Genomic DNA, 13,560 nt, shown 5'->3' with positions numbered 1-13,560 from the left:
TGCTTTGTTTTGTTCATTCATTTTACGTGCTATATATATATGTAAAAAAAATAATTTATACACAAATGTATGAATAGAAAGTTTCACACAATTACAATCGTTTCATTCTCTTCGTATATGACACCGTCACAGTTCACTGGGGTGAGCAAACACCCGTAACAGCTACTTTAACTATAAATAAATAAACACCTTCATTCATTTTTCCGACTTGTGATCTAGGCGGCGAAGCCCACATGGGTTACTAAAAATGATCATAGAAATTTTGTTTTCTTCGATCAACATGGTAAATAAACATGTTGTATACTTTACTATTTGACAACACATTTGCAGTTTCATAGTGTAATTAACTTTGGTGAACATACATAAGTTACACCAACTCTTTGAAATATTTATCAATCTTACATTAAAGGGTCGTAATTCAGGACATAGCCCACGTGTGTACATGTAAATAAAAATAAGCATAGAAATTTTACAAGCTGTTTAAAAATAGCATTGAATTTGAATATTGTTGACAAAGTTGAATTATACAGATGCATTATAGCAAATTATATTTCGACAACAATAAAAAAAATCATGTATACTATATATATTGTAAATAGTAAGTTAATATGATTTGGGCATCTTGGTTACTTGCTTCTCGCTTGAGCCAGGAGTGGCACTTGAACTTCCTTTCTTTTGATATTTTGCGATGTTTCTAGTTTTCCAAATAACCCATTTCGTGATAAGAAGCACCGTATCTAAAATTTGAGAATATGATGTATCTGCATTTATGACACCCAAGATGATACTCGTTTCCGATTGTTGTAATTTTTCGATATTCAATTTTGAACAAAATTCCCATATTTTATCAAAAATTTCCCTCCAAACGTCTTCCACCAGTTTACAGTAAATAAAAAGATGAAACAGTGATTCTTTTTCATTACAAAAGTGACACTTTCCGTTTGACCGATTCATTTTTTGTAATTTTTCTTCTGTGTAAATTATATTATGAAGTAGCTTCCATTGAAGTTGTTTAGTTTTCCTATTTGCTAAATTCTTATTCAAAGTTACCCAAATATCGCCCCATGGTAGTTCTTTCCCAAAATGTAAATTCCACTTAAACTGACTATTTGGAGTTATGTTATTCTCATAAAAGTATCTAATATCTTTAAGGCGCAATTTTTTAGCATCAACGACAACTCCATTTTTTGAAATTTGACAAGAATTTATTATTTTCATAGGTCTATCGGAATGACTTTGTATGATGGGGTCTGTTTTTAAAAGGTCAATTTGTTGAGGCGTTAACGAAGCTTTAATGCGGCTATATTGTGCTATCCAGTTCCTTTTATCTTTAAGGTTGTTAAAAATTTCAAAAGAAGGATTCATTTTTTAAGTCCCATATATCTTTTATTTTTTGTATTCCACTGGAGGCAAAATGTGCATAATATAAGGCATGACCCTTGAACTTGAATATACAATTGCCGAATATATTTTCTTCTAAAAGGTCCTCTTTCGTAACAGATTTTTGGGTTTTCTGTAAGTCAGTCCAGGAAATTAAAAGTTCTTTATAATATTTAGACATTTTTATTTGACTAAGACCTCTAGTGTCCGAACAAGAACATATCAAAAAGTCTGTATCATATTTTTCGTCTAGTGACGTTAACCATTATTTACCTATTGCATTCCATTTTTTGTATTTTTGAGTTTACAATACTGTACATACTTTTAACCTGTTTTGATTTAATAAAGTCTCTTAAGTTTATCATTCCTATCCCCCCTTTTTCATTCGGTAAACAGCACACTGTTCTTGCGATTTGGTTTGTTTTCCTGTCCCATATAAAGGACCATATAATATTATTTATTTGTTTTTCGTATATATCTGGAATACCTCTCATTTCAATTTCGTATCCAATCATAGACAATACAAAAGATTTAATAATTAAAACTTTTCCCGTAAATGTGAGATCTCTTGATTTCCAAACCTCCATACAGCTTTTTATTTTATTTATTTTTTCTAACCAAATTTGATCTAAGTCCACCCCATACCCATGTTGAACCCCTAATGCTTTCACAGGCCACTTAGACCATTTAATTTTGTTGAATTTTGGTTTTTTATTTCGCCACTTGCCTGAATACATACCCACAGTCTTTTCCATATTCATTCTAGCCCCTGAAGCGTTTTCGTACAGTTTTAAAGTTTTAAATGTTTCTTCGATAGACTCCTCACTTTTATTAAAGAGTTGAGTATCGTCAGCAAACATATTTAGCTTTGTTTCAATATAGTCCCCAGTACTAGTTGGGAGTTTTATTCCTTCTATATTAGGGTTGTTTCTAATTGATGCTGCAAGTGGTTCTGCTTGCAGAATATATAACATAGGAGCAATTGTGCATCCTTGACGAATTGAACGAGTTATGCTTACAAATCTAGAAGTAAACCCATTCGTATGAATACACGTCTTAGCGTTAATGAAAAGCATTTTTACCCAACTCCTGAATTTTTCCCCAAACCCAAACAAAACAAAAATCTATCCATTCCCAATCCGCCCTATCAAATGCTTTTTGCTGGTCCAAGAATAATATCGCACCCTCCTCATTTTCTAATTCACAAAAATCTATTACATCTTGCAGTAATCTATTGCCTTGAAAAATGTTGCGCCCTTTGACAAACCCTTTTTGATCCAAATCAATTATTTGCGGTAGTACATTTTTTAACCTTTCCGCGAGTACTTTGGAAATAATTTTATAGTCCGTGTTCAAGAGCGTTATAGGACGCCAATTCTTCTCTCTCCCCAGACTTAAACATAAGCGTTATCATACCTCTGTATTGAGATTCACAGAGAAAATTTCCTTAATAACCGCCACGAAGTCGTCGCTTATCAAATACCAATACGTTTTGTAAAATTCATTCAAAATTCCGTCTTCCCCAGGGGATTTATCAAGTTTCAAATTTTTAACGGCCTTACTTATTTCATCCCAAGTTATTTCCATTTCACACATTTTTTTATTTTCTTCACTTAGTTAATGATCTATATTCTGTAATAGATTTTCTGCATCATCCCTATCCCACCCCTCGGACGTAAATAATTGTTTGTAGAAAGATAATTGTTCTACTAGGCTGGATTCTATATCAGCTTTATACATTCCGTCTGAACCTTTTATTCTAGTCCATAATTTTTTCCGCGCCCCTCTTTTTTTCGAGTTTAAAGAAGTACCCTGTAGATTTTTCGCCTTTCTCGTACCAGTTAACCTTGGACCTTATTCTGACTGCCTCTGCTTTTTTGGCATAATGATCTTTAATTTTAACTTTCAAATTATCTAATTCGTTTTCATTATTGATAGGATCCGTTCCTGTAATATTATCCAACCTTTTTTCCCACTCCCTTATTTGTTTTTCTGTTACGTTTGATTGCTTTGCAACTTGTATAGTAATACTTTTTATTTTTATCTTAGTATCCTCCAACCATTCTAGATTATTTTTGAACTGATTTTTTTTTAGTTTCCAGTTTCCCCAAAAGCTTTCGAACGTATTTCTAAATAAATCCGATTGGATAACTGATGAGTTCATTTTCCACGTTCCGGGACCGCGTTCTGGTTCATTTGTTTTTAATTTCATGAACACACTGTCGTGGTCACTGAACGGAAAATAAACTATTTTTACCTGTTGTGATTTATATTGAAGCTCACTGCTTATAAAGATATAATCAATTCGTGACCTTGAGTTACCCCGGCAAAAAGTATATTGTTTGTCTTTAGGGTATCGCTTTCTCCACACGTCTATTAACTGATTATGCTCGACAAATGTTTTTAATTCAAGTGATCCTATGTCGTCTCGAAAAGGCACCGGTTTTCGATCTAAATTTTTTATAAGAGCACAATTAAAATCTCCAAGAACGATATTTCTATTATCGTTATCAATAAGTATATCTTTTTCAAAAAATGATTTTCTGTCACCAGCCAAATTGGGAGCATAAATATTGTAAATAAAAATCCCATTATTACCTGGCGTTTTAACATGTACAGAAATTGTTCTACCATTACTATCACGTCCGGTTTCAGTGATTACAAATTTAAATTTTTCAGAAAAAAGAATCGCTACCCCTTTTGAACTACTTGATCCATGATTCCAAAAACTTTCCCCCTTCCATTCATTTTTCCATTTCGATTCGACATCGCTAGAGCTATGTGTTTCTTGCAAGCATATTACATCAATATTTTTCTTTTTACACCAATAAAAAACGGCATTTCGTTTTTTATTGTCTACCATACCATTGACATTTAAACTAACAATAGATATTGACATAATTCAAAGTTATAGTGAAATAATGCTTTGTTTTGTTCATTCATTTTACGTGCTATATATATATGTAAAAAAAATAATTTATACACAAATGTATGAATAGAAAGTTTCACACAATTACAATCGTTTCATTCTCTTCGTATATGACACCGTCACAGTTCACTGGGGTGAGCAAACACCCGTAACAGCTACTTTAACTATAAATAAATAAACACCTTCATTCATTTTTCCGACTTGTGATCTAGGCGGCGAAGCCCACATGGGTTACTAAAAATGATCATAGAAATTTTGTTTTCTTCGATCAACATGGTAAATAAACATGTTGTATACTTTACTATTTGACAACACATTTGCAGTTTCATAGTGTAATTAACTTTGGTGAACATACATAAGTTACACCAACTCTTTGAAATATTTATCAATCTTACATTAAAGGGTCGTAATTCAGGACATAGCCCACGTGTGTACATGTAAATAAAAATAAGCATAGAAATTTTACAAGCTGTTTAAAAATAGCATTGAATTTGAATATTGTTGACAAAGTTGAATTATACAGATGCATTATAGCAAATTATATTTCGACAACAATAAAAAAATCATGTATACTATATATATTGTAAATAGTAAGTTAATATGATTTGGGCATCTTGGTTACTTGCTTCTCGCTTGAGCCAGGAGTGGCACTTGAACTTCGATTACGTTTTTTACTCGGGGTTTGATATTCACCTTCACACTCTGACTTTATAAAGTCCTCGAAGATATTTTCTACCAATTCTATACCGGATTTGCTGATATGAACCCCACTTGGGTCGTTCAAGTCAAACAGTGCACGGTACGGTGTTTTGTTTGGAGCGAATTCGTCCCATAGATCAATATATTTCAGCACTTGACTTTTTACACAGAGTTTTTGTGTAAAGCTATTGACTGACCTTGCTGCTGTATTTAATGCTTGTATAGAGGTACCTTTACCTCTTCTTGGTAGAATACTGCAGATACCAATGCGTGCATTTGGATATTTGGTTTTTAATGTATCTATGCATGTCGTAAGATTTGCCGTTATTTGCTCGGTGTCACTTCTGTGCTTACTGATGTCATTTGTCCCTAATAATAAAATCACATTAGTAACATAGTCAGAATTCACTTTACTATCAGATTGACAAACAAGTTTGTCAATTTGATCAAGAGTGGTGCCTGATACTGCTATATTATTTATACTTGGTCCTGAATTCTAAGGCGACTGCAATTGGATGCACCAAATATTACTGTTTGAGAAGTTGGGAGTGTAGCGGGTTTTTTTTTCAAACACACTTTCAGTTGTTTTGTTTAATTCAACAATTAATTCTTCTGAGTTATTATCTTCGGTAAACGAGTCATCTTTATTGGCGTCTCTGCCTTCTAGAATGTCATGTACATAGTCACCATACATTTCTTGGTATTCAGCCTGACAATCCCTTTGTATATGACCTTCTTTCCCGCACCAATAGCATAATTTTTCGGAGTGGGGGCAATCTTTTATTGTATGTGCAGTACTGTTGCATCTATAACATTTGCGTGCCGCTTGATTTTGACGGGAGGGTTTGTTTGCACATCGATAAGATGGATGATCTGTTCTCATACAATCCGGACACTCTGTCCTGTTATTGTCTGCGAACACCCGGACACTGAATCTCCCGAATTTGGTTGCGGTTGGAATTATTGGAATACAGTTTGTTAGTTGCACATAGCGTGTGCCAGTCTCGATATTTGTATCCTTAATAAGACCTCTGCGGAGGGACCCCTGCACAACATCACCAAATTTTGAAATATGGCCACGTATTATTATGTCACTCATTTCACACGGGGCATCTTTTATAGTCACATTTGTAACTTGCTGTTCTACATCTACCATTTTGATGTAACAGTTTTTCAAATTTATTCATCGAGTGAGTAATGTATGTTTTGTGTTCTGGTCGTGTACTGTAACTATACATTCTTTCTCTGTAATTTGTATGGTTTGTATTTCGTTTTGGTCTACCAGAGTTTTAAGTTCATTTAATACATCAGTATGTGTAATACCCTTGGTGAAACTAATACCGAAGTGAATAGATAAGTGTCGCTTGATTTGAGCTTTATGAGAGTCTACCGCCATTATGAAATCATGTAAACAACTCACGGGTTACTCACAAAAACACAATAAATCTTCTCAAGTTATAAGGTTCAGCAAATAAATCTATGGATTCTAGAAACAAAGTCAATAGCACTGTTTCAATCCACAAAAGACTGCAACAAGATGAGTAAATTTATGGAAATTAAATTTTTTACTCAGAGCTCCGAAAACTTGGACTTGGTACATCAAGGGCACATAACTCGGTTTATGGTATCTTTAATCGTAACCACAATCCCGTCCTCTTTTCCCCGAATGTGACCTCCCGAATTAGACTTATCACAGGGTTTGTACTTACATAACCAACACCAAGTGTGCCACATGTTGAGCAGAATCTGCTTATCCTTACGGAGCATTTGAGATCAACCCCGGTTTTAAGTGGGGTTCGTGTTGCTTAGTCTTTAGTTTTCTATGTTGTGTTTTGTGTATTGTTGTTTATCTTTTTGTCTTTTTGGTTTTTTGCCATGGCGTTGTCGGTTTAATTCGACTTATGAGTTTGAATGTCCCTATGGTATCTTTCGCCTCTCTTTTAGAATCAAAACTTAAAAGGAAATTTTAAATTGTAATTTCTTGTCTTAATTTGACTTTTTAAGAAAAAGACATCGAAATAGATATTGGAAAATTACACAACACGACATTTACTTATATAGAACAGCAACAACATTTGTAGGATGTTTGCTTTTCATATTTTTTTCTCTTAATATTGTGCAAGTCTACTGGTTTTTTCCCTTTGTAATGCATTTAAAAACAGGTACGGTCAATTCTTCAAAATTTATTTCACACTTTGGTCCTATTTAGAATAAAATCACTGCTTTCTGAGAATCCCATTAGTACAACTGTATGTTTGTACGTTTCGTTCTAAGAATAGCATGGCTTATTTCTAAACTAAAAAGACCAAATTATAAGCTTCTGAAGATAGGTCATAACTGCATTACTAAGAGCTTTTGGCTAATTGTTAGTATATACAAAACAAAATTTATTGGAAGGACATATCTAACCATCAACAAAATTATGTTGGTAGTAATGCTAAAGATCGTTTTTCAAATATGATTCATTTTGGTTATAGACGTCCAAAAACATGTAGCTTTTGATAACATTTTAATTTCACGGAAATATGTTACATTGTTGACATATATTGTAGGTATATGATATAGACTATTTGGTAGAATTTGACAGCTTTTGATTATGACCCTGTGAGTGAAACAAATGCAAATGAAATTAGACCTACCTCTTTTGCCAATCCACCACTCTGTATTTGCAAATATACCTCAAATATTTTCTTCTGTTATAATATTTCAAACTCTTTTGGATATTTCTACATAACCTATGATATAATTGAACAATCCTTTCTTTTCTTTGATTTCCTTAAAAATATTTCTTCTCTTTCATTTCCAACAAAAAAATTCTTCTCTTTCATTTCCGTAAAAAAAAAACCTCCTTTCCCTTCCAAAGAGTTGTTTTTCTCTCAAATGTGTGTATCTCAAAATAAGCAAAAGGGCCCATTTATAATTGTCGTTTTTTTGATACATTAAACATTCTCTATAGAAAAGAACTATATTTATGGAGTTTTTGTTGATTTTCATGTCAGCAACCGATATCACAAAAGAAACCGTTGTTACAACTGTTTGATTATATTTATATTTCTACAAAAAGATTTCTTGAAAAGACATATTTTGGAGGCACATTTTATATAAATGCCAGATATCTTCTTATCATATTGGAGGACGTGTTTTTCAACAAACAATCGGCATTCCAATGGGAACCGAATGGGCTCCTCTTCTTGCCGACTTATTCCTTTATTCATATGAGGCTGACTTCATATGGGAACTTTTTAGGAAGAAAGAAAAGAAGGTAACCGTATCATTGAACTTCACAAACCGCTATAAAGATAATAATCTCTCACTTAATAGTTCAAAATTTGGTGTCTACAATGAACGCATGTATCCCATCGAAATTGAGATAAAGGATACAACAGATACAGTTAATTCAGTCCCTTATCTTGACTTATATCTAGAAATGGTTGAAAATAAAACTTAAAGACGAAAGAGATGATTTCAGCTTTCCAATTGTGAACTTTTCATTTCTATGTATCAACATTCCAGCAGCGCATGCATACGGAGTATATATCTCCCAGTTGATACGATATTCCAATGCTTGTATGTCCTATCATGATAATTTCTTGATAGAGGGTTGCTGCTCACCACAAAGAAGCTATTAAACCAACTTTTCCAAGTGGTGAAGTCAGAATCGTACCTTTGTTAATTTTACGGACGCCATCACAGTTGGTTGACCTTTATGGAATATCCGTTTCACAGATGACAACGGATATTTTCAAATTGCCGTCCCCTCTTCCCCGAATGTGACCTACCGAATATGACTTGTCACCGGGTTTGTACTAACATGAGTAACACGACGAGTGCCACACGTGGAGCAGGATCTGCTTACCCTTCCGGAGCACATGAGATCAACCCAACTTTTGTGTTTGGGTTCGTGTTGCTCAGTCTTTGGTTTTCTATGTTGCGTTTGTTGTACTGTTGTTTGTCTGTTTGGTTTTTTTTTCTTTTTTAGCCATGGCGTTGTCAGTTTATTTTCGACTTATTACTTTGAATGTCCTTTTGGTATCCTTCGCCTCTCTTTGAATAACAATATGTTGGTATATATAAATCATTCATTTCATTTTCTCTCAAGGACGAATAATGGTTGATGATCAATTGTTATTTTTAACAAATATCTTATTTATTTGTTTCAGCTTCTATAAGATCATGTTGAAATGTTGGCATTATTATCCAAACAAACGTTCAGGTTTTGCGGAGGTACTACTACCAGATGAATTATCAATGATTTAGACAAAACTTAACGTATATGATAGAAAAAAAACTAATTGTAACTATTAGCGTTAGTTTATTTGTGTCTTGACAATATCAATATATCTAAAAAAAAAAATATAAATAATTTATGATGTACCCAGATAAATAATTTTTTATATATATATTTAGTATTAAATAGATAAGGTTTGTTTTCCTTTTTGTCTATGTATATATAAGCAGTATTTTTTAATTTTATTTTGTTTTGGGGGGGGGGGGGGTGGCGACAAATGTCCGATATATAACAAAGTAATTCTGTGCTTAATGTTTATAAATTTATTCTTTGTTTTGAATTTAAAGAAAGAAACAAAAACAACTTGATATAAGACTAAAAGGGGGCGTAAATTTTATGCAAATAAAATGTTGACAACATTATCTGTAACATGTAACGTTAACACTTGAATAATGTAAATAAGGATAGTAATTTTTCAAGTATTGCCCTTGTTAAAGATTTCTGTTTGGAGTCTGAGATGAACTTTCGAAACGAAAATGTCCCCTTCTACTCCATACCCTTCTGTTAGAACTATTTAAAAAAATGATATATCTCATTCTTTATGTATTCTATATGTACTGCTCTTCAATTTTGTCTGTATTAGAGATTTCAAATAAAACGACATACGTACGTAACTCGACGTACGGACCTAATGGGACTGGTTATTGCCAATCATTGAATTTGATTAAATACGTCGCTCAAGTTTAAACCAAGTATTCCAATACTTTTAAAATCACACACACATACCTATCATACGATCGATTTGAGTTATCTTTCAGGTTTTTGATAATGACAATTATTTTTCAATATACTTTGCAGACGAACGCCCCATTATGCCTTTTTTTACGTTATCCGAGGTTTTTCTTTCTTTCCTTTGTTTTTTTTTTCTTTAACCATCTTTTTATTATATTTGTTGCGGGGAAAACATTTAGCAGGATATTTTTCTGACAATTTCAGAAATATCGAAACCAGTGTTTGTCAGAATCTGTTTCTTTATAAAAGTTGAAAATTGAGATAAAACTATCGCTTCCATTTAATTTCTAAACAAAAGTATTTTTAATTTATTATAAAATGTATTGAAAAAAAATTCCCTATAAAGATTGTATTTGAGAAGGTGTGCTCGATTAAGGATTGTTATGTGTTGTTTTGTTTAACGAGAATGCTAACGGAGACATTTCCAGGCATTTTTTGTAATATCCCTTGAAGTAAATTAACTTATAGTATTTTATCCATTTTATTGATAAACAATTAATGGGGGGTCTCCGAATTCGTTTTACTGCATAAATCATTAACTGAAATGTGTTATGTAAGAAACATAGAACAACATAAGATAATAAGATTTCGTTGCCAGATGCGGATCCAGGATTTTGAAAAAGGGGGGATCTAGGCAACGTTAAAAGTGGAACATGCCCCATCCCCCTAAATCCTCCTTTTGGATGCGCTATGCAGTCAAAACAGGCTCTCTTTCGACGTTTAATCCTAATGCAGTGTAGAATATGACGATTTTGCGCAACGCTAAAATATAAGTATTTATAGGATGCAGGGCCATGTATATAAGTGTTCGTTTCATATGTATTTTACATATGCATATTTAGGACGAGAAGATGAATATGAACCAGATTTTGTATTATAACGCAGGAAGACATGTCACCCTACCCGGACACATGATTCTGACTCCGGACGACCAATCTTTGCTCTTAGTTATTATATTCCATGCATTTTGACAAAAGCTAAACGTATAATGTTAAAAGACATAGTGGAACTTAAACCTTGATATCCCCAAATCTGTACAAAAGCATTTTAGAGGAGGTCAAACATATAATTTTGTCAATTATTTTTGTTTTGATAAGGACCTGTTTTTAATTGAATACTGAGAATTAAACCTTTAACCAATAGTTTCATTGAAATATATTGATTAATGTGCATTCGAAATATTATTATTTCATGATAACATTCCACAAATCTGGATTTATTTTTCATAGACAAGATCTTTGCGCTAGCGTGTGATCTATCAAGAGTATGGTTACCTACCTTCAACCCCCACCCCCTCCCCCTTTTTGGTGTTTCCTTAGCGTTGCGGGATGTACCAGTATGTACTCTATACAAGATTGTTCAACATTATAACATGCTTAAAAGGGTCGTCCGTTTGGTTGTCCGGGATGTATAAATACACAGCCATGTCCAGTAGCAGTTGGAACGTCTAATCAAATCTAATGTAAATGCGTACATTTATTAAGTTCTACACGGAACAGAACCAGGGATCCATAGGGGGCCTGTTGCAAGACAAAATGTCTGCCCCTTTGTAACATGCTCTCTTTTTCCAGATACGATTGAAATTTATGCTGTTATCATGGTCCACCTAGTATACATATCTATGGTATTATTTTGTTTTACTTGTCCTGAATATGCATGCAGTTTTCGTCTTTGAATGTCCGGCAACAACAATCAATAAATTAATCAATCAAATGTGATTAAAATCATGATTTTTCTTGTATTTGAAATGCTGAAAACTATTTTGCAATTCAGGTTTTCAATTAACCGTCCACTCCCTACTGACATTGACGTCTTTTAACCAAGTTGAGGCTTTGACTGCCAAGACTCAATCATTTGCTTCACCAGAAATAAAATTCAAGTTACGCTACTGTTGATTGATTGATAGTTGGTTGCTAATCGTCCAGTGGCAAATAGTTCATGCATATATAACGTGCACAGAGAGCGTGGCATTCTCTCTTCAAGTGACATCGGATTTAACGTCCCCACTATGACCGGACGTGACTGCGTACTTGTGAATCCCGAACAGCCAAAATGACGCCCCACTTTGGCAATGGTTTAACTGTCGGTCGGAATAAGACCAATAGGTACCATATTTCTATTCCCCGGTCACCCTTGAGGGATAACTGTCAAATCGAGCACACTATCATAAGACCAAAGAGACAGTTATGAGTATGGAAGATACATATACATGTATTAATCAAAACATTTACAAGAAGAATATGTGGCCTTAAGACACAGTGCCCCTTCACATGCTCATATTTCCATGTTCAGTGCACCACTTAATCCGGGTCAAACTCTGAATTGGTATGTAATTTTAAATGTTTTATATTTTGAACGGAAAGGAAGAACGGACGGATGCACAGACAAGTAAATATAATATCCCCTCGCTATCATAAGTTGGTCATAAAACTAAAATGATGATTACTTAACAAAACTTCAATCAAATATTCCGTACATGTCCGTTTTTCATACATATTTGCATAACTTAAACGCCAAACATTTCAGAAAAACAAAACTGATTCAGTAAAGTGTATTCATATTTTGTCTTGAAGATGCGTCCTCATAAATTCCATTTGATAAAATTCTACGGAAAGGTGACAAAGTTCTAACAGAAAGATGCAACAGTGATCTGAATTTCTACCTCTGACAAAAGTATCTTGAAATAAATTATAGAACTATCATTAATATGCTAACAAATAGAAGAAGCAAGTCGTGTACACCTTTTACATTCCGTCGTGTTTGAAACTCATGTTTTATTTTATAACGTATAAATCAAAAATGAGAATATCATCTCGCTTCAGATTCTATTATTCTTATTTTTTCAAACTTAATTTTGATTTAGTAGCTTTAAGAATTCACCCTTTGAGAGATACATATATGGATCAAGTGAAATGACGAAGCAATGATCGGTGCATTTGATTACCGGTAACTGAATTAATTTTCTCTTGAAAGTTTGTTGTCAATTAAATCGTCCCAAATTTAATAACAAAATATGTAAAGAATTAAAATAGCAGATTGTGCTAATTTTTGAATAGCATCTATTCCAACAAAGTATGTGTATTCAACGAGCCAAAAATGCATGCAGTCTATGCTCCCCTCCGTCATCCTTCAATGCAATAGGCCGAGATACGGTCAGATAGGTTGGTTATGTCGAGTAATGTCATTTTATTGGAAATCTCTATTAAGTGGTTGATTGTGTAAGGATATTGAATTTGTTCGTAATGATTTATAACCTCTCTGATATTTCATTAGACAATGCCTTCGAAACGTCTTGACAATGACCCCTAAATTTTTATTCTTTGAAAATATACACATCAAGTACATTTCTGACAAAATATTGAAATCATACAAAACTTGATGTTATTTCTTTTACTTGTTTTCATTTTAACATTCATTGAGTTCTTTTGTACCAGACAATTAATATGAAAATCAAGGGAAATCATATCACCACCAAAAACATAAATTTCAAATACTTACATCTCAAAAGTAGTCACGCAAATTTATCTTTTAC

The 13,560-nt window shown here is 33.3% G+C and overlaps 2 protein-coding genes across 9 annotated transcripts in view; both read left to right on the top strand.

Moving 5' to 3' along the window:
• LOC127731025 (uncharacterized) overlaps positions 1-9,234 on the top strand; it is a 349,419-nt gene extending 340,185 nt beyond the window's left edge. The window contains exon 22 of the mRNA XM_052239772.1: positions 9,169-9,234. The gene's annotated coding sequence lies outside the window, so the exon portion shown is untranslated. The remainder of the gene's footprint in view (positions 1-9,168) is intronic.
• Positions 1-13,560, top strand: part of LOC127731028 (cytochrome P450 20A1-like) — a 249,664-nt gene that overhangs the window by 129,296 nt on the left and 106,808 nt on the right. The window lies entirely within an intron of this gene.

Source organism: Mytilus californianus, unplaced genomic scaffold (genome assembly GCF_021869535.1).
Source record: "Mytilus californianus isolate M0D057914Y unplaced genomic scaffold, xbMytCali1.0.p SCAF_2, whole genome shotgun sequence".
Lineage (NCBI taxonomy): Eukaryota > Metazoa > Mollusca > Bivalvia > Mytilida > Mytilidae > Mytilus > Mytilus californianus.
The sequence above is the reverse complement of the archived record's forward strand: the minus strand, read 5'-3'. Positions and strand labels throughout refer to the sequence as shown.